Raw genomic sequence first — 19,490 nt, 5'->3', positions numbered from 1 at the left:
ACTTTATCGGGGACGGCAAGGAAGCAAGTCCCAGCTGTCGCCGCCTCGCCTGGCTTCGACACGCATCCGAGCTGACGAGGCGTCGTGGCGCCATGTTGGCTGGCTGCTGGGCTAGCGTGGTGGTGGAGCCTTCACGAAGACCTGCATGCCACCACGTAGGTGCTTGCTGAGTCAGTCGTGGAGGCCACTCGTCGCCACGCAGGTGCCTGCTCAGCTGGTCGAGCTGGCAGCTGCATGGGGACGGCTGCGGAGCCTTGGCAGACGTGGGCCTGGCCGTGGCCCCGTAGGTGTCCTCGGCAAGGGCCTTGCCGGGGCCTCGGCAAGGGTCCTGCCGCGGCACTGCGGTCGTCCTCGGCAAGGGTCTTGCCGGGGGTCTTATGGATTTCCTTGGCGGGGATCCCGCCGAGGATCGTCGTCTTCTGATCCTCATCTGATCTTGTGTGTTTGTGATCTTGATGAAGATCTGCATGCCACCTCAGAGGCGCCTCCCGAGCCTTGGTTCCAATGTAGTTGGTTGGTGGTGTTGGAACCCGTGGGCTCAAGGGTGGCCTGCTCTGCTGGCATCGGGCAAGTTGCCCCGGCAAGGGTCTTGCCGGGGGAGTCCACCTCGCCCTCTTGCTCTTTTGTGTTCTCTGGGCCTTGGCGTTGCCTCTTGTCGCCTCGTGCCTTCGGCTTCCATCCTTTGCCCTGCTCAGTGTGGCTGTGGGCGCGGCTCCGTCTGCCCGAGCACAAGTAAAGGGGTAAAAAAGGAGTGCCCCTACTTTTGTACACCGACAGGAGCCCTCGGGCCTGGGCCACACATAAGCGCGACACATTGTTGGGCCAGGCCTAGAACGGTGCGCGGGCAGGCGGGGCGGGATTTTACCGCGGTAACTTTTCACTCGCTTCCGCTTCCCCACGACACGCGTTGAATGCGGGTCATGGAGGGTCAGGCGTGACATGGGGGGCATGCGTGGGACGGTTTCCGCATGCATGCGTCACGTCGAGGTAAAGAGGTGGCTCGCGCCTTCCCCATAAAAAGAGGGAGGCGCAGAGGCGCAGCTCATTTACTGGGTGGACTCGGGTTGCGGTCTTCAAGGCGCCCGCGCCCCACGATCACGGGGTGGGGAACGGTCGCCTCACCCGTCCCCTCGATCCTGCTCTCTCGCCATGTGTCCCCCATGCAGGTGGCAGGCGGTGGAGGCGGGAAACCGGGCCGTCGCTGATTGGGGCAGCGGGTCGGTCCCGATTCCCTACGCCCTCGATGGTTGGATTGGCTGAGCGGGGCGGCTGAGCCCCGACCCCGCCCCTTTATAAGAAGTGGGAGGGGGATGTCATCCCACACTCTTCCAGCATCCATCTCCTTCCTCTTCCACTCCTTTCTTCCATCTGCCATGGCGAGAGGGGGCGCAGGCCCTTCAATGGTGGCGGCAAGGGTCGCTGCTCGACAGCGCGTCCCTCCTTCCCAAGAGGCCGCGGCGGCGGAGCCAGCCACGAGAGGAAGGGGGAGGGGCGAGGCCGAGGTCGTCGTGGCGCTCGGGGAAGAGGAGGACGGGACAGTGCACCAGCCTTGCCCCCGTCAGCGATGCCTCCCGCGATGGAGGGCCATGTCGGGGACCAGCTCCGTGAGTTCTTCACCAGGCTACGCCGGCTACCGCGTCGTCGTCTCTGTCTCCCTACCCCATTTGCTCGGGAGATGGAGCTCGATCCGCCCCAGACCCTCAGGCTGCACATGAGGGGCTGCGGGAACGGCGGTACGTGGGTCGACATCGACTTCCCAGCTCCTCACGTCATGTACCTCCATCGCGGATGGAAGACATTTGCTCGCGTCCACAGCCTGACGGTGGGGCTTGTCCCTACTTCAAGTTAATGGAGGGCGGCCTGCTCTCCATCAAGGTGTTTGGAGATCTTGGAACTCGCCTAAAGTGCTGCATGGAGAGCTCCTCCGATGATGAAGATTCCTCCTCGAGTGGGGGTGACGAGGAGGACAGCGACAGCAACGACGAGGGCGTCGAGCGGCGGGACGCCGACCTCGACTCCAACTGACCGCATCGCCCCTCCCTCGACCACGCGCCCTGCCGAGGGCCTTCCTCGTCAAGCTCTCCATCGGCGCGTTCCCCATCGCCTCCTTGGGCGGCTGGCGTAGGAGGGTTGGAGAAGGCGAATAAGGCGGGTGGTGGCCGTCAAGTCGGAGTACGGGGGCACCGACGCCTTCGTCGCGTATTGTTGGCCCGCTGCCTCATCGTCCAGCTCCCCTCCCGGCACCGGGATGTTCTCTTGGTGCCTTCTGCTCCTCGTACCTTGCCTAGGAACTCCTTTTGCCCTCCTGCTACCTTGTTCCACCTTCTGAGGAGAGGGACAAGAAAGGGATTACGGGCACCTTATTTCTTTTTAGTTTGTAAGCCTGCGGGCACTTGTTAGATTTAAAATTTGTAATCCCCTTGCTTATGTTTTTCATTCCGTATGAACTGTACCTGTATGGGATGTTTTTAATGAAAAAGGGTGCTTGTCGGGTTCTTTGTGCGTGAGCGAGGCCGATGCCAAGGAATGAATCCTTGTTATTTTTAAGATAAACATTGTCGCTCGGCAACAGGCCTTGTCGTCCCCCTTACTTCAGTCGACCATTCTCACACTCTTGGCGGAGGTAGGGGCGAAATAGAGTTAGGCCCCTTGTTTATTTCCTTGCCACCACGACTATGCCCCGGTTTCGACCCAAGGACTTGGGTAATGGAGAAAGGGGGAGCACAGTGGTCTAGGAGCAGAACGGGGTTTCATATGTCCCGACTTCATACGAAAATGCAAAATAGAGGATAAAGACTTATCTGAATCTGCAGCCCCCCGGCAGCCTTGGCTTGCCGGTGTTGGATTCTTATGTCTGCAGCCCTCGACAACCTTGGCTTGCCGAGGCAGGAGCACTGGCTCGTTCTCTTTCTTCCAAACAGCTCAGTAGAAACGTCCATGGACCCTGCGAACCAAAGAGGACGGAAAGGAACAGAGGAACGCAAACTCGACCTCTATGCTAGGGGTTAGTCGCCGCTAAGAACTATCAACCCTAACCGAGGGAGAGACTTAACCTAGCATGCATGCTATAACTTAGGGCGCCAGCGCTTCATTTATTTATGCTCAGGGTCTGTGCTTGGCTTTGTACAGAGGGTTACATGCCTTGCCGGCAAGGCTTGTACAAAAGGTGGTTTGCCGGGGGGCCCGGCAACCGCGCCTTATGGGTAAAACTTACGAAGATGTTCAATGTTCCAGGAATTGCTCACTGGAATAGCATCTTCAGCCTCCAGGCGGACTGCACCGGGCCTGGTGACTCGTATTACCCGGTAAGGGCCTTCCCACTTCGGCGTCAGCATGTTGGAATTCTTGGCCGATTGAACGCGCCGAAGAACAAGGTCGCCTTCCTCAAAGCTTCGGGCATGAACCTTGCGACTATGGTAGCGGAGCAAGGCTTGCTGGTAGCACGCTGCTCTGACAGCCGCCCGAAGACGATCTTCCTCAAGGAGTGTTGCGTCATCTTGCCGCAATTGCTCTTGCTCAAGCTCGTCATAAGCGAGCACTCGAGGTGACCCGTATGTGAGTTCCGTGGGGAGAACTGCTTCTGCCCCATATACCAGGGAAAAGGGTGTCTGGCCGGTGGCTCGATTTGGCGTCGTTCTGATCGACCAAAGAACCGTCGGCAACTTATCAATCCAGCGCCTTCCACTCTTGTGCAGCTTGTCAAAAGTCTTGGTTCTCAGGCCTCGCAGTACTTCAGCATTTGCCCTCTCCGCCTGGCCGTTGCTCCGTGGGTGTGCCACGGAAGTGAAACAGACCTTGCTACCGAGGTCTTGGATGTATTGCATGAAGGTGTGCCTTGTGAACTGCGTGCCGTTGTTAGTGATGACTCTGTTTGGCACACCAAAACGGCAGACTAGCCCTTTGAAGAACTTGACGGCTGACTGTGCTGTCACCTTCCTCACTGCTTCCACCTCTGGCCACTTTGTGAACTTGTCGATTGCGACGTACAAGTACTCAAAGCCCCCGACAGCGCGGGGGAAAGGGCCCAGTATGTCGAGCCCCCAGACCGAGAATGGCCAGGAGAGAGGAATTGTTTGAAGGGCTTGAGCTGGTTGATGAAGCTTCTTCGAATGGAACTGGCATGCTTCACACTTGGTTACTAGTGTCGTTGCATCCTGGAGGACGGTGGGCCAGAAGAAACCTTGCCGGAACGCCTTGCCGACAAGGGCCCTCGACCCTATGTGGGAGCCACATATGCCTCCGTGTATCTCTGCCAACAGCTCCAGTCCTTCCTCCCGGCGGATGCACTTCAACTTCACACCATTCGATCTTTTTCTGTACAGGACGTCATCAACGAACTGATACATAGTAGGCCGACGGGCTACTTTCTCTACTTCTTCCTGCTCCTTAGGAAGCTCCCCTGTTTGGAGGAATCGGACGGTATGTTGTGCCCATGTCGGAGCCTGGGGCTCGACGGCAAGGACCAAAGGCATTTCTTCTACCATGGGAGCGGTCGTCTCTACGGCCAGGGCTTGACGCCCTGCCGGAGTCGGTTGCCCCTCGGCAGGCTCAGTACCCACGGCAACACCCTTGCCGGCGGCCCCAGGGGGCTTGGCGGGAAAGTACTTGCCGGGGCCTGATTTCCTCCGCTTGTTCTGCTCTGTTGATGGTTCGACGGATGGTTGAGTTAACCGAAGCACAAAAGTACCTGGTTCCACAGGTAGTTTGACGGCAGCGCGCTTTGACAGGTAATCGGCGGTGTCGTTCTCTGCTCGGGGAACGTGCTCTGCTTGTATACCGTCAAAGCGCTCTTCCAGCTTCCTCACGTCATCCACGTAGGCCTCCATCAACGGGCTCTGATAGTCCTTATTGACTTGCCTGACGACAAGCTGCGAATCACACCTGACGATGAGCTTCTTAACCCCGAGGACTGCTGCGATCCTGAGACCGGCAAGCAACCCCTCGTATTCAGCGGTATTGTTCGTGGACATCTCCCTAGGAAAGTGCATCTGGATTACGTACTTGAGGTGCTCCCCGGTGGGTGCGACAAGCAGCACACCAGCATCGGCGCCTTGCAGCAAGAAAGCCCCGTCAAAGTACATGATCCAGTTGCGAGTTGCTTCCTTGCCGGGGAGAGTGGTCTCCTGGATCTCTTCGTCGGGCGTTGAGGTCCATTCTGCAGTGAACTCCGCCAAGACTCTGCTCTGGATTGTCGAAGTACTTTCAAACTTCAAACCAAAGCTTGACAGCTCCAAGGCCCACACCACAATCCTTCCGGTTGCGTCTGGGTTGTGCAATATCTGTTGCAATGGGAGGTGCTACCTCTTGAGCCCTGCGTTGGTTTTCCCTTGAAGAGGAAAGGGTGATGCAGCAAAGTAGTGTAAGTATTTCCCTCAGTTTTGGAGAACCAAGGTATCAATCCAGTAGGAGGCCACGCTCAAGTCCCTTGCACCTACACAAACAAATAAGAACCTTGCAACCAACGCGATAAAGGGGTTGTCAATCCCTTCATGCCACTTGCAAAAGTGAGATCTGATAGAGAAGATAAGATAATATTTTTGGTATTTTTATGATAAAGATTAAAAGTAAAGATTCCAAAATAAACGGCGCAAGAAATAGCTTGTTGACGGGAAATTAATATGATGTAAAATAGACCCAGGGGCCATAGGTTTCACTAGTGGATTCTCTCAAGATAGCATAAGTATTACGGTGGGTGAACGAATTACTGTCAAGCAATTGATAGAATTGAGAATAGTTATGAGAATATCTAGGTATGATCATGTATATAGGCATCACGTCTGTGACAAGTAGACCGACTCCTGCCTGCATCTACTACTATTACTCCACACATCGACCGCTATCCAACATGCATCTAGAGTATTAAGTTCATAAGAACGGAGTAACGCTTTAAGCAAGATGACATGATGTAGAGGGATAAAGTCAGGCAATATGATATAAACCCCATCTTTTTATCCTCGATGGCAACAATACAATACGTGTCGTTCCCCTACTGTCACTGGGATCGAGCACCGCAAGATTGAACCCAAAGCTAAGCACTTCTCCCATTGCAAGAAATATCAATCTAGTAGGCCAAACCAAACTGATAATTCAAAGAGACTTGCAAAGATAACCAATCATACATAAAAGAATTCAGAGAAGATTCAAATATTGTTCATAGATAATCTTGATCATAAACCCACATTTCATCGGATCTCGACAAACACACCACCAAAAGAAGATTACATCGAATAGATCTCCAAGAGAATCGAGGAGAACTTTGTATTGAGATCCAAAGAGAGAGAAGAACCATCTAGCTAATAACTATGGACCCAAAGGTCTGAGGTAAACTACTCACACATCATCGGAGAGGCTATGGTGTTGATGTAGAAGCCCTCCGTGATCAATGCCCCCTCCGGCGGAGCACCGGAAAAGGGCCCAAGATGGGATCTCATGGGTACAGAAGGTTGTGGCGGTGGAATTAAGTTTTCGTGGTGCTCTTCGATGGTTTGGGGGTACGTAGGTATATATAGGAGGAAGAAGTAGGTCGGTGGAGCCACGAGGGGCCCACGAGGGTGGAGGGTGCGCCCAGGGGGTAGGCGCGCCCCCTGCCTCGTGGCCTCCTCGTTGATTGCTTGACGTCCACTCCAAGTCCTCTGGATCACGTTTGTTCCAAAAATCACGCTCCCGAAGGTTTCATTCCGTTTGGACTCCGTTTGATATTCTTTTTCTGCGAAACACTAAAATAGGCAAAAAAACAGCAATTTGGGTTGGGCCTCCAGTTAATAGGTTAGTCCCAAAAATAATATAAAAGTGTATAAATAAGCCCATTAAACATCCAAAACAGAATATATAATAGCATGGAACAATCAAAAATTATAGATACGTTGGAGACGTATCAAGCATCCCCAAGCTCAATTCTTGCTCATCCTCGAGTAGGTAAATGATAAAAACATAATTTTTGATGTGGAATGCTTCTTAGCATAATTTTCAATGTAATTCTTTTTATTGTGGCATGAATATTTAGATCCAAAAGATTCAAGATAAAATTTTAATGTTGACATAAAAACAATAATACTTCAAACATGCTAACCAAGCAATTATGTCTTATCAAAATAACATAGCCAAAGAAAGCTTATCCCTAAAAAATCATATAGTTAGGCTATGTTTCAATTTCGTCACACAAAACGTTCTCATCATGCATAACCCCGATGACAAGCCGAGCAATTGGTTCATACTTTTTAACGCGCTTCAGCCTTTTCAACCCTTACGCAATACATGAGCGCAAGCCATGGATATAGCACTATGGGTGGAATAAAGTATAATGATGGGGTTATGAGAAGACAAAAAGGTAGAAAGTCTCACATTGACGCGGCTAATCAATAGGCTATGGAGATGCCCATCAATTGATGTCAATGAGAGGAGTAGGGATTGCCATGCAACGGATGCACTAGAGCTATAAATGTACGAAAGCTCAACAAAAGAAACTAAGTGGGTGTGCATCCAACTTGCTTGCTCACGAAGACCTAGGGCATTTTGAGGAAGCCCATCATTGGAATATACAAGCCAAGTTCTATAATGAAAAATTCCCACTAGTATATGAAAATGAGAACATAGGAGACTCTCTATCATGAAGATCACGGTGCTACTTTGAAGCACAAGTGTGGAAAAAGGATAGTAACATTATCCCTTCTCTCTTTTTCTCTCTCTTTTCTCTTTTTTTTCTTTGGCCTCCCTTTTTTTGTTTTTTATTTAGTCCGGAATCTCATCCCGACTTGTGGGGGAATCATAGTCTCTATCATCCTTTCCTCACATGGGACAATGCTCTAATAATGATGATCATCACACTTTTATTACTTACAACTCAAGAATTACAAGTCAATACTTAGAACAAAAAATGACTCTATGTGAATGCCTCCGGCGGTGTACCAGGATATGCAATGAATCAAGAGTGACATGTATGAAAAAATTATGAATGGTGGCTTTGCCACAAATACGATGTCAACTACATGATCATGCAAAGCAATATGACAATGATGGAGCATGTCATAATAAACGGAACGGTGGAAAGTTGCATGGCAATATATCTCAGAATGGCTATGGAAATGCCATGATAGGTAGGTATGGTGGCTGTTTTGAGGAAGATATAAGGAGGTTTATGTGTGATAGAGCGTATCATATCACGGGGTTTGGATGCACCGGCGAAGTTTGCACCAACTCTCAAGGCGGGAAAGGGTAATGCACGGCACCGTAGAGGCTAGAAAATCATGGAAGGTTGAGAGTGCGTATAATCCATGGACTCACATTAGTCATAAAGAACTCATACTACTACGCATGCCCCTAGAGGGATATATTGGTAGGAAAAGACCATCGCTCGTCCCCGACCGCCACTCGTAAGGAAAGCAATAAAAGAACACCTTATGTGTCAAAATTGTCACACAACTTTTACCACACGTGCATGCTACGGGACTGGCCAACCTTAACACAAGTATTTCTCAATTTCACAATTACTAAATTAGCACACTCTAATATTACCACCTTTATATCTCAAAACACTTATCAAGTATCAAACTTCTCATGATATTCAATGAACTCAATATGGAAGTTTTTATTATGCTCATCTTGGATGCCTATCACATTCGGATTAATTTCACAATTAAAGAAAATTACCATGTTGTTTAAGACTCCCAAAATAATATAAGTGAAGCATGAGAGATCAATAATTTCTATAAAATAAAACCACCACCGTGCTCTAAAAGATATAAGTGAAGTACTAGAGCAAAAACTATATAGCTCAAAAGATATAAGTGAACCACATGGAGTATTCTAACAAATTTGGAATCATGTGTGTCTCTCTCAAAAGGTGTGTACCGCGAGGATGATTGTGATAAACTGAAAAGCAAAGACTCAAATCATACAAGACGCTCCAAGCAAAACACATATCATGTGGTGAATAAAAATATAGCCCCAAGTAAAGTTACCGATAGACGAAGACGAAAGAGGGGATGCCTTCTGGGGCATACCCAAGCTTACGCTTTTGGTTGTCCTTGAATTTTACCTTGGGGTGCCTTGGGATCCCCAAGCTTAGGCTCTTGCCAATCCTTGTTCCATAATCCATCAAATCTTTACCCAAAACTTGAAAACTTCACAACACAAAACTTAACAGAAAATCTAGTGAGCTCCGTTAGCGAAAGAAAACAAAACACCACTTCAAGGTACTGTATTGAACTCATTCTTTATTTATATTGGTGTTAAATCTACTGTATTACAACGTTTCTATGGTTCATAAACTCCATTACAAGCCATAGATTAATCAAAATTAGCAAACAACACGCGAAAAACATTATCTGTCAAAAACAGAACAGTCTGTAGTAATCTGTAACTAACGCAAACTTCTGGAACTCCAAAAATTCTAAAATAAACTGCTCGACGTGAAGAATTTATCTATTAATCATCTTCAAAAAGAATCAACTAAATAGCACTCTCCAGTAAAAAGTTGTAGCTAATCTCGTGAGCGCTAAAGTTTCTGTTTTTTACAGCAAGATCGCAAAGACTTTCCCCAAGTCTTCCCAAAGGTTCTACTTGGCACAAACACTAATTAAACACAAAACCACATCTAAACAGAAGCTAGGTGGACTATTTATTCCTAACCATAACCATAAGGCAAAAAACTAAAATAAAATTGGGTTGCCTCCCAACAAGCGCTATCGTTTAACGCCCCTAGCTAGGCATAAAAGCGAGGATAGATCTAGGTATTGCCATCTTTGGTAGGCAATCCATAAGTGGCTCTCATAATAGATTCATATGGTAATTTAATTTTATTTCTAGGGAAGTGTTCCATGCCTTTCCTTAACATAAATTGGAATTTAATATTCCCTTCCTTCATATCAATGATTGCACCAATCGTTCTAAGTAAAGGTCTACCAAGAATAATAGGACATGAAGGATTGCAATCTATATCAAGAACAATGAAATCTATGGGCACATAATTCCTTTTTGCAATAATAAGAACATCATTGATTCTTCCCATAGGTTTCTTAATGGTGGAATCCGCAAGGTGCAAGTTTAAAGAACAATCATCAAATTCACGGAAACCTAGCAAATCACACAAAGTTTTAGGGATCATGGAAACACTAGCACCCAAATCACACAAAGCATAGCATTCATGATCTTTAATTTTAATTTTAATTGTAGGTTCCCATTCATCATAAAGTTTTCTAGGGATAGAAACTTCCAACTCAAGTTTTTCTTCATAAGATTGCATCAAAGCATCAATGATATGTTTAGTAAAAGCTTTATTTTGACTATAAGCATGAGGAGAATTTAGCACGGATTGCAACAAGGAAATAAAATATATCAAAGAGCAATTATCATAATTAAATTCCTTGAAATCCAAGATAGTGGGGTTCATTGCTATCTAAAGTTTTGACCTCTTCAATCCCACTTTTAACAATTTTAGCATCAAGATCTAAAAACTCTGAATTTTTGGGACGCCTTCTAACTGAAGTTGACTCATCTCCAGTCCCATCATTATCAAGATTCATATTGAAAAACAAGGATTTAATAGGGGACACATCAATAACTTTTAGATCTTCATCTTTATTCTCATAAAAACTAGAAGAACACGCCTTCACAAAGCAATCTTTCTTAGCACGCATCCTAGCGGTTCTTTCCTTGCACTCATCAATGGAAATTCTCATTGCTTTAAGAGACTCATTGATATCATGCTTAGGTGGAATAGATCTAAGTTTAAAATAATCAACATCAAGAGAAATTCTATCCACGTTTCGAGCCAATTCATCAATCTTAGGCAATTTTTCTTCTAGCAAAGCATTGAAATTCTTTTGAGAAATCATAAATTCTTTAACACTAGTCTCAAAATCAGAGGGAATCTTATTAAAATTTCCATAAGAGTTGTTGTAGGAATTACCATAATTATTAAAGGAATTATAGGGAACGGCCTAGGATTAAAGTTTCCTCTATACGCATTATTACCAAAATTATTCCTACCAACAAAATTCACATCTATAGATTCATTATTATTCTCAATCAAAGTAGACAAAGGCATATCATTAGGATCAGAAGAAACACTCTTATTAGCAAACAATTTCATAAGTTCATCCATCTTTCCACTCAAAACATTAATTTTTCAATCGCATGAACTTTTTTACTAGTAGATCTTTCAGTGTGCCCTTGAGAATAATTAACCATAATATTATCTCAGAGTTTAGTAGCTTCTCCTAAAGTGATTTCCATAAAAGTGCCTCCCGCGGCCAAATCTAAAAGATTTCTAGAAGCAAAATTCAATCCGGCATAAAAAATTTGTATAATCATCCACAAATTCAAACCATGAGTAGGGCAATTATGTATCATTAATTTCATCCTCTCCCAAGCTTGTGCAACATGTTCATGATCAAGTTGCTTAAAATTCATAATATCGTTTCTAAGAGAGATGATCTTAGCGGGAGGAAAATACTTAGAGATAAAAGCATCTTTGCACTCATTCCAGGAATCAATACTATTTTTAGGCAAGGACGAAAACCAAGTTTTAGCGCGATCTCTAAGAGAAAACGGGAATAGCTTCAATTTAAAAATATCATTATCCACATCTTTCTTCTTTTGCATATCACACAAATCAACAAAGCTATAGATGGGTAGCGGCATGTTCACTAGGAAGGCCGGCGAATTGATCTTTCATGACAATATTCAACAAAGCAACATTAATTTCACAAGATTCAGCTTCGGTAAGAGGAGCAATCGGGGTACTAAGAAAGTCATTGTTGTTGGAATTGGTAAAGTCACACAATTTAGTATTGTCTTCAGCCATCGTGACAAGCAAGCAATCCAACACACGAGCAAACAAGAAGCAAGCGAAAAAGAGGCGAACGGAAAGAGAGGGCGAATAAAACGGCAAGGGTGAAGTGGGGGAGAGGAAAACGAGAGGCAAATGGCAAATAATGTAATGCGAGGGATAAGAGTTTGTGATGGGTACTTGGTATGTCTTGACTTGTGCGTAGACTCCCCGGCAACGGCGCCAGAAATGGCTCATTGTCGGGAAATCAGATCTTGACTTGACTTGGTGCACACCTCCCCGGCAACGGCGCCAGAAATCCTTCTTGCTACCTCTTGAGCACTGCGTTGGTTTTCCCTTGAAGAGGAAAGGGTGATGCAGCAAAGTAGCGTAAGTATTTCCCTCGGTTTTTGAGAACCAAGGTATTAATCCGGTAGGAGGCCACGCTCAAGTCCCTTGCACCTACACAAAAAAATAAGAACCTTGCAACCAACGCGACAAAGGGGTTGGCAATCCCTTCACGGCCACTTGCAAGAGTGAGATCTAATAGAGAAGATAAGATAATATTTTTGGTATTTTTATGATAAAGATTAAAAGTAAAGATTGCAAAATAAACGGCGCAAGAAATAGCTTGTTGACGGGAAATTAATATGATGGAAAATAGACCCGGGGGCCATAGGTTTCACTAGTGGCTTCTCTCAAGATAGTATAAGTATTACGGCGGGTGAACGAATTACCGTCGAGCAATTGATAAAATTGAGCATAGTTATGAGAATATCTAGGTATGATCATGTATATAGGCATCACGTCCGTGACAAGTAGACCAACTCCTGCCTGCATCTACTACTATTACTCCACACATCGACCGCTATCCAGCATGCATCTAGAGTATTAAGTTCATAAGAACGGAGTAACGTGATACGTCTCCAACGTATCTATAATTTTTGATTGTTCCATGCTATATTATATTCTGTTTTGGACATTAATGGGCTTTATTATACACTTCTATATTATTTTTGGGACTAACCTATTAACCAGAGGCCCAGCCCAGAATTGCTGTTTTTTGCCGCTTTCAGAGTTTCGCAGAAAAAGAATATCAAATGGAGTCCAAACGGAATGAAACCTTCGGGAACGTGATTTTCGGAATGAACGTGATCCAGAGGACTTGGACCCTATGTCAAGACATCAACCAAGAAGCCACGAGGTAGGGGGCGCGCCCTCCACCCTCGTGGGCCCCACATTGCTCCACCGACGTACTTCTTCCTCCTATATATACCTACGTAACCCCAAACTACCAGATACGGAGCCAAAAACCTAATTCCACTGCCGCAACCTTCTGTACCCGTGAGATCCCATCTTGGGGCCTTATCCGGCGCTCCGCCGGAGGGGGCATTGATCATGGAGGGCTTCTACATCAACACCATAGCCTCTCCGATGATGTGTGAGTAGTTTACCTCGGACCTTCGAGTCCATAGTTAGCTAGATGGCTTCTTCTCTCTTTTTGGATCTCAATACAATGTTCTCCCCCTCTCTTGTGGAGATCTATTCGATGTAATCTTCTTTTGTGGTGTGTTTCTTGAGATCGATGAATTGTGGGTTTATGATCAAGTTTATCTATGAACAATATTTGAATCTTCTCTGAATTCTTTTATGTATGATTGGTTATCTTTGCAAGTCTCTTCGAATTATCAGTTTGGTTTGGCCTACTAGATTGATCTTTCTTGCAATGGGAGAAGTGCTTAGCTTTGGGTTCAATCTTGCGGTGTCTTTTCCCAGTGACAGTAGGGGCAGCAAGGCACGCATTGTATTGTTGCCATCGAGGATAACAAGATGGGGTTTATATCATATTCCATGAGTTTATCCCTCTACATCATGTCATCTTACTTAAAGCGTTACTCTGTTCTTATGAACTTAATACTCTAGATGCATGCTGGATAGCGGTCGATGTGTGGAGTAATAGTAGTAGATGCAGGCAGGAGTCGGTCTACTTGTCTCGGACGTGATGCCTATATACATGATCATACCTAGATATTCTCATAGGTATGCTCAATTCTGTCAATTGCTCAACAGTAATTTGTTCACCCACCGTAATACCTATGCTCTCGAGAGAAGCCACTAGTGAAACCTATGGCCCCCGGGTCTATTTTCCATCATATTAATCTTCCAACACTTAGCTATTTTCATTGCCTTTTATTTTACTTTGCATGTTTATCATAAAAATACCAAAAATATTATCTTATCATATCTATCAGATCTCACTCTCGTAAGTGACCGTGAAGGGATGGACAACCCCTTTATTGCGTTGGTTGCGAGGATTTATTTGTTTGTGCAGGTGCGAGGGACTAGTGTGTGGCCTCCTACTGGATTGATACCTTGGTTTTCAAAAACTGAGGGAAATACTTACGCTGCTTTACTGCATCACCCTTTCCTCTTCAAGGGAAAACCAACGCAGTGCTCAAGAGGTAGCAAGAAGGATTTCTGGCGCCGTTGCCGGGGAGATTCGCGCCAAGTCAAGTCTAGATTTGATTTCCCGACAACGAGCCATTTCTAGCGCTGTTGCCGGGGAGTCTACGCAAAAGTCAACATACCAAGTACCCATCACAAACCCTTATCTCCCGCATTACATTATTTGCCATTTTCCTCTCGTTTTCCTCTCCCCCACTTCACCCTTGCCATTTTATTCGCCCTCTCTTTTCCGTTCGCTTCTTTTCCGCTTGTTTCGTCGTTATGGCTAGTCCTTTATCCACTCCTTTATCTCCCGAGAATGAAGTTCTTAATTTTAAACAAAGGGAGGGAGAAAATCTAAAAGATGCTTGGTATAGAATCTGCAATGCTCAAAATAGATCTACCCGAAAGCAATCTACTACCATTCTTCTTCGCAATTTTTATGTAGGCATCACTCCTTGGAATAGATACATTCTTGATACCATTACCGGAGGAAATTTCTTGGGTAGCCATACTTTTGATTCTCATAATGCTATGATAGATTTATTTGGCCCACCACCTCTTTTGGTTAATGGAACTATGTTAACTTTGGAACATGTGATGCAAAGGCTTGAAATTATTGAAAATAAAGTTGCTACAGCAGAGTTAATTGAAAATTTGGATAAAAAGATCCACAACCAAATTACCCAATATGGATCTAAAGTAGGAGTCACTTTGAAAAATATTAAGGAAAAGGAACCCATAGTTAATGAAAGAATAAATCAGGATTCCACTAGAATCGATAAACTTGAGGGTATCATGACCAACTTGGGAACCGCTTTTTCTTCCATAAAGAATACTCCAAGTCCTCCAACTAAAATTGCCAAGCTTATGTATGTTCCTAAAAATAAGGGTGAATCCTCTAGCAAGGAAACGGCGGATCTCAAATCTATAAGTATTCATGCCAATCTTTTTGCTATCATTAAGGAACCATTTGCTACAAACGAATCTTTCGGTTTTGTGCCTAGAAGTTTGATAATTAATAAAAGAAAGAAACTCCTAAGGGTGATAGAAGTCTCATTGAAGAATTGCCTACCAAAGATGGCAATACCTAGATCTATCCTTGCTTTTATGCCTAGCTAGGGGCGTTAAACGATAGCGCTTGTTGGGAGGCAACCCAATTTTATTTTTAGTTTTTTTGCTTTTTGCTTCTGTTTAGGAATAAATATTTGATCTAGCCTCTGGTTAGATGTGTTTTTATGTTTTAATTAGTGTTAGTGCCAAGTTAAACCTATAGGATCTTCTTGGATGATAGTTATTTGATCTTGCTGAAAATTCCAGAAACTTTCTGTTCACGAAAACAATTGTTAAAAATTACCAGAACGTGATATGATGTTGATTCCAATTTGCTGCTGATCAATAAACAAATTATCTAGGTCGTCCTATTTTGGCTGAATTTTTAGAGTTCCAGAAGTTTGCGTTAGTTACAGATTACTACAGACTGTTCTATTTTTGACAGATTCTGTTTTTCGTGTGTTGTTTGCTTATTTTGATGAATCTATGGCTAGTAAAATAGGTTATAAACCATAGAGAAGTTTGAATACAGTAGGTTTAACACCAATATAAATAAAGAATGAGTTCATTACAGTACCTTGAAGTGGTGTTTTGTTTTCTTTCGCTAAAGGAGCTCACGAGATTTTCTGTCAAGTTTTGTGTTGTGAAGTTTTCAAGTTTTGGGTAAAAGATTTGATGGATTATGGAACAAGGAGTGGCAAAATCCTAAGCTTGGGGATGCCCATGGCACCCCAAGATAATCTAAGGACACCTAAAAGCCAAAGCTTGGGGATGCCCCGGAAGGCATCCCCTCTTTCGTCTACTTCCATCGGGAACTTTACTTGGAGCTATATTTTTATTAACCACATGATATGTGTTTTGCTTGGAGCGTCTTGTATTATTTGAGTATTTGCTTTTTAGTTTACCACAATCATCTTTTCTGTACACACCTTTTGAGAGAGACACACATGATTCGGAAATTGTTAGAATACTCTATGTGCTTCACTTATATCTTTTGAGTTATATAGTTTTTGCTCTAGTGCTTCACTTATATATCTTTTAGAGCACGGCGGTGGTTTTGTTTTATAGAAACTATTATTCTATCATGCTTCACTTATATTATTTTGAGAGTTTTAAACAGCATGGTGATTTGCTTAAATTGGGAAATTGATCCTAGTATGATAGGTATTCAAGATTATAAATTTTTTTCTTATGAGTGTGTTGAATACTATGAGAAGTTAGATGCTTGATAATTGTTTTGAGATATGGAGATGATGATATTAGAGTCATGCTAGTTTAGTAGTTGTGAATTTGAGAAACACTTGTGTTAAGGTTTGTGATTCCCGTAGCATGCACGTATGGTGAACCGTTATGTGATGAAGTCGGAGCATGATTTATTTATTGATTCTCTTCCTTAAGAGTGGCGGTCGGGGACGAGCGATGGTCTTTTCCTACCAATCTATCCCCCTAGGAGCATGCGCGTAATACTTTGCTTTGATAACTTGTAGATTTTTGCAACAAGTATATGAGTTCTTTATGACTAATGTTGAGTCCATGGATTATACACACTTCTCTCCCTTCCACCATTGCTAGCCTCTCTAATACCGCGAAACTTTCGTCGGTATCATACACCCACCATATACCTTCCTCAAAAACGCCACCATACCTACCTATCATGGCATTTCCATAGCCATTCCGAGATATATTGCCATGCAACTTACCACCGTTCCCTTTATTATGACACGCTCCATCATTGTCATATTGCTTTGCATGATCATGTAGTTGACATTGTATTTGTGGCAAAGCCACCGTTCATAATTCTTTCATACATGTCACTCTTGATTCATTATCCCGGTATCCCGTCGGAGGCATTCACATAGAGTCATATTTTGTTCTAAGTATTGAGTTGTAATTGTTGAGTTGTAAGTAAATAAAAAGTGTGATGATCATCATGTTTAGAGCATTGTCCCAAGTGAGGAAAGGATGATGGAGACTATGATTCCCCCACAAGTCGGGATGAGACTCCGGACTAAATAAAAAAAGAGAAAGGCCATAAAAAAGAAAAGGCCCAAAAAAAGAAAAATGAGAGAAAAAGAGAGAAGGGACAATGTTACTATCCTTTTACCACACTTGTGCTTCAAAGTAGCACCATGATCTTCATGATAGGGAGTCTCCTATGTTGTCACTTTCATATACTAGTGGGAAATTTTTCATTATAGAACTTGGCTTGTATATTCCAATGATGGGCTTCCTCAAAATGCCCTAGGTCTTCGTGAGCAAGCAAGTTGGATGCACACCCACTTAGTTTCTTTTGTTGAGCTTTCATACACTTATAGCTCTAGTGCATCCGTTGCATGGCAATCCCTACTCACTCACATTGATATCTATTAATGGGAATCTCCATAGCCCGTTGATATACCTAGTTGATGTGAGACTACCTTCTCCTTTTTGTCTTCTCCACAACCACCATTCTATTCCACATATAGTGCTATGTCCATGGCTCACGCTCATGTATTGCGTCAAGATTGAAAAAGTTTGAGAAAATTAAAAGTATGAAACAATTGCTTGGCTTGTCATCGGGGTTGTGCATGATTTAAATACTTTGTGTGGTGAAGATAGAGCATAGCCACACTATATGATTTTGTAGGGATAACTTTCTTTGGCCATGTTATTTTGAGAAGACATAATTGCTTAGTTAGTATGCTTGAAGTATTATTATTTTTATGTCAATATTAAACTTTTGTCTTGAATCTTTCGGATCTGAATATTCATACCACAATTAAGAGAATTACATTGAAAATTATGCCAAGTAGCATTCCACATCAAAAATTCTGTTTTTATCATTTACCTACTCGAGGATGAGCAGGAATTAAGCTTGGGGATGCTTGATACGTCTCCACCGTATCTATAATTTTTATTGTTCCATGCTATATTATATTCTGTTTTGGACATTAATGGGCTTTATTATACACTTTTATATTATTTTTGGGAGTAACCTATTAACCGGAGGCCCAGCCCAGAATTGTTGTTTTTTGCCTATTAAAGAGTTTCGCAGAAAAATAATATCAAACGGAGTGCACACGGAATGAAACCTTCGGGAACGTGATTTTTGGAACGAACGTGATCCAGAGGACTTGGACCCTACGTCAAGACATCAACCAGGAAGCCACGAGGTAGGGGGCGCGCCTACCCCCTGGGCGCGCCCTCCACCCTCATGGGCCCCACGTTGCTCCACCGACGTACTTCTTCCTCCTATATATACCTACGTACCCCCAAACTACCAGATACGGAGCCAAAAACCTAATTCCACCGCCACAACCTTCTGTACCCGTGAGATCCCATCTTGGAGCCTTTTCCGGCGCTCTGCCGGAGGGGGCATTGATCACGGAGGGCTTCTACATCAACACCATAGCCTCTCCGATGATGTGTGAGTAGTTTACCTCAGACCTTCGGGTCCATAGTTATTAGCTAGATGGCTTCTTCTCTCTTTTTGGATCTCAATACAATGTTCTCCCCCTCTCTTGTGGCGATCTATTCGATGTAATCTTCTTTTGCGGTGTGTTTGTTGAGACCGATGAATTGTGGGTTTATGACCAAGTTTATCTATGAACAATATTTGAATCTTCTCTGAATTCTTTTATGTATGATTGGTTATCTTTGCAAGTCTCTTCGAATTATCAGTTTGGTTTGGCCTACTAGATTGATCTTCTTGCAATGGGAGAAGTGCTTAGCTTTGGGTTCAATCTTGCGGTGTCCTTTCCCAGTGATAGTAGGGGCAGCAATGCACGTATTGTATTGTTGCCATCGAGGATAACAAGATGGGGTTTATATCATATTGCATGAGTTTATCCCTCTACATCATGTCATCTTACTTAAAGCGTTACTCTGTTCTTATGAACTTAATACTCTAGATGCATGCTGGATAGCGGTCGATGTGTGGAGTAATAGTAGTAGATGCAGGCAAGAGTCGGTCTACTTGTCTCGGACATGATGCCTATATACATGATCATACCTAGATAATTCTCATAACTATGCTCAATTCTGTCAATTGCCAACAGTAGTTTGTTCACCCACCATAATACTTATGCTCTCGAGAGAAGCCACTAGTGAAACCTATGGCCCCCGGGTCTATTTTCCATCATATTAATCTTCCAACACTTAACTATTTTCATTGCCTTTTATTTTACTTTGCATCTTTATCATAAAAATACCAAAAATATTATCTTATCATATCTATCAGATCTCA

The sequence above is a fragment of the Triticum aestivum genome, chromosome 2D, assembly GCF_018294505.1.
Source record: "Triticum aestivum cultivar Chinese Spring chromosome 2D, IWGSC CS RefSeq v2.1, whole genome shotgun sequence".
In the NCBI taxonomy this organism is placed as follows: Eukaryota; Viridiplantae; Streptophyta; class Magnoliopsida; order Poales; family Poaceae; genus Triticum; species Triticum aestivum.
This window is presented reverse-complemented; position numbering follows the sequence as displayed.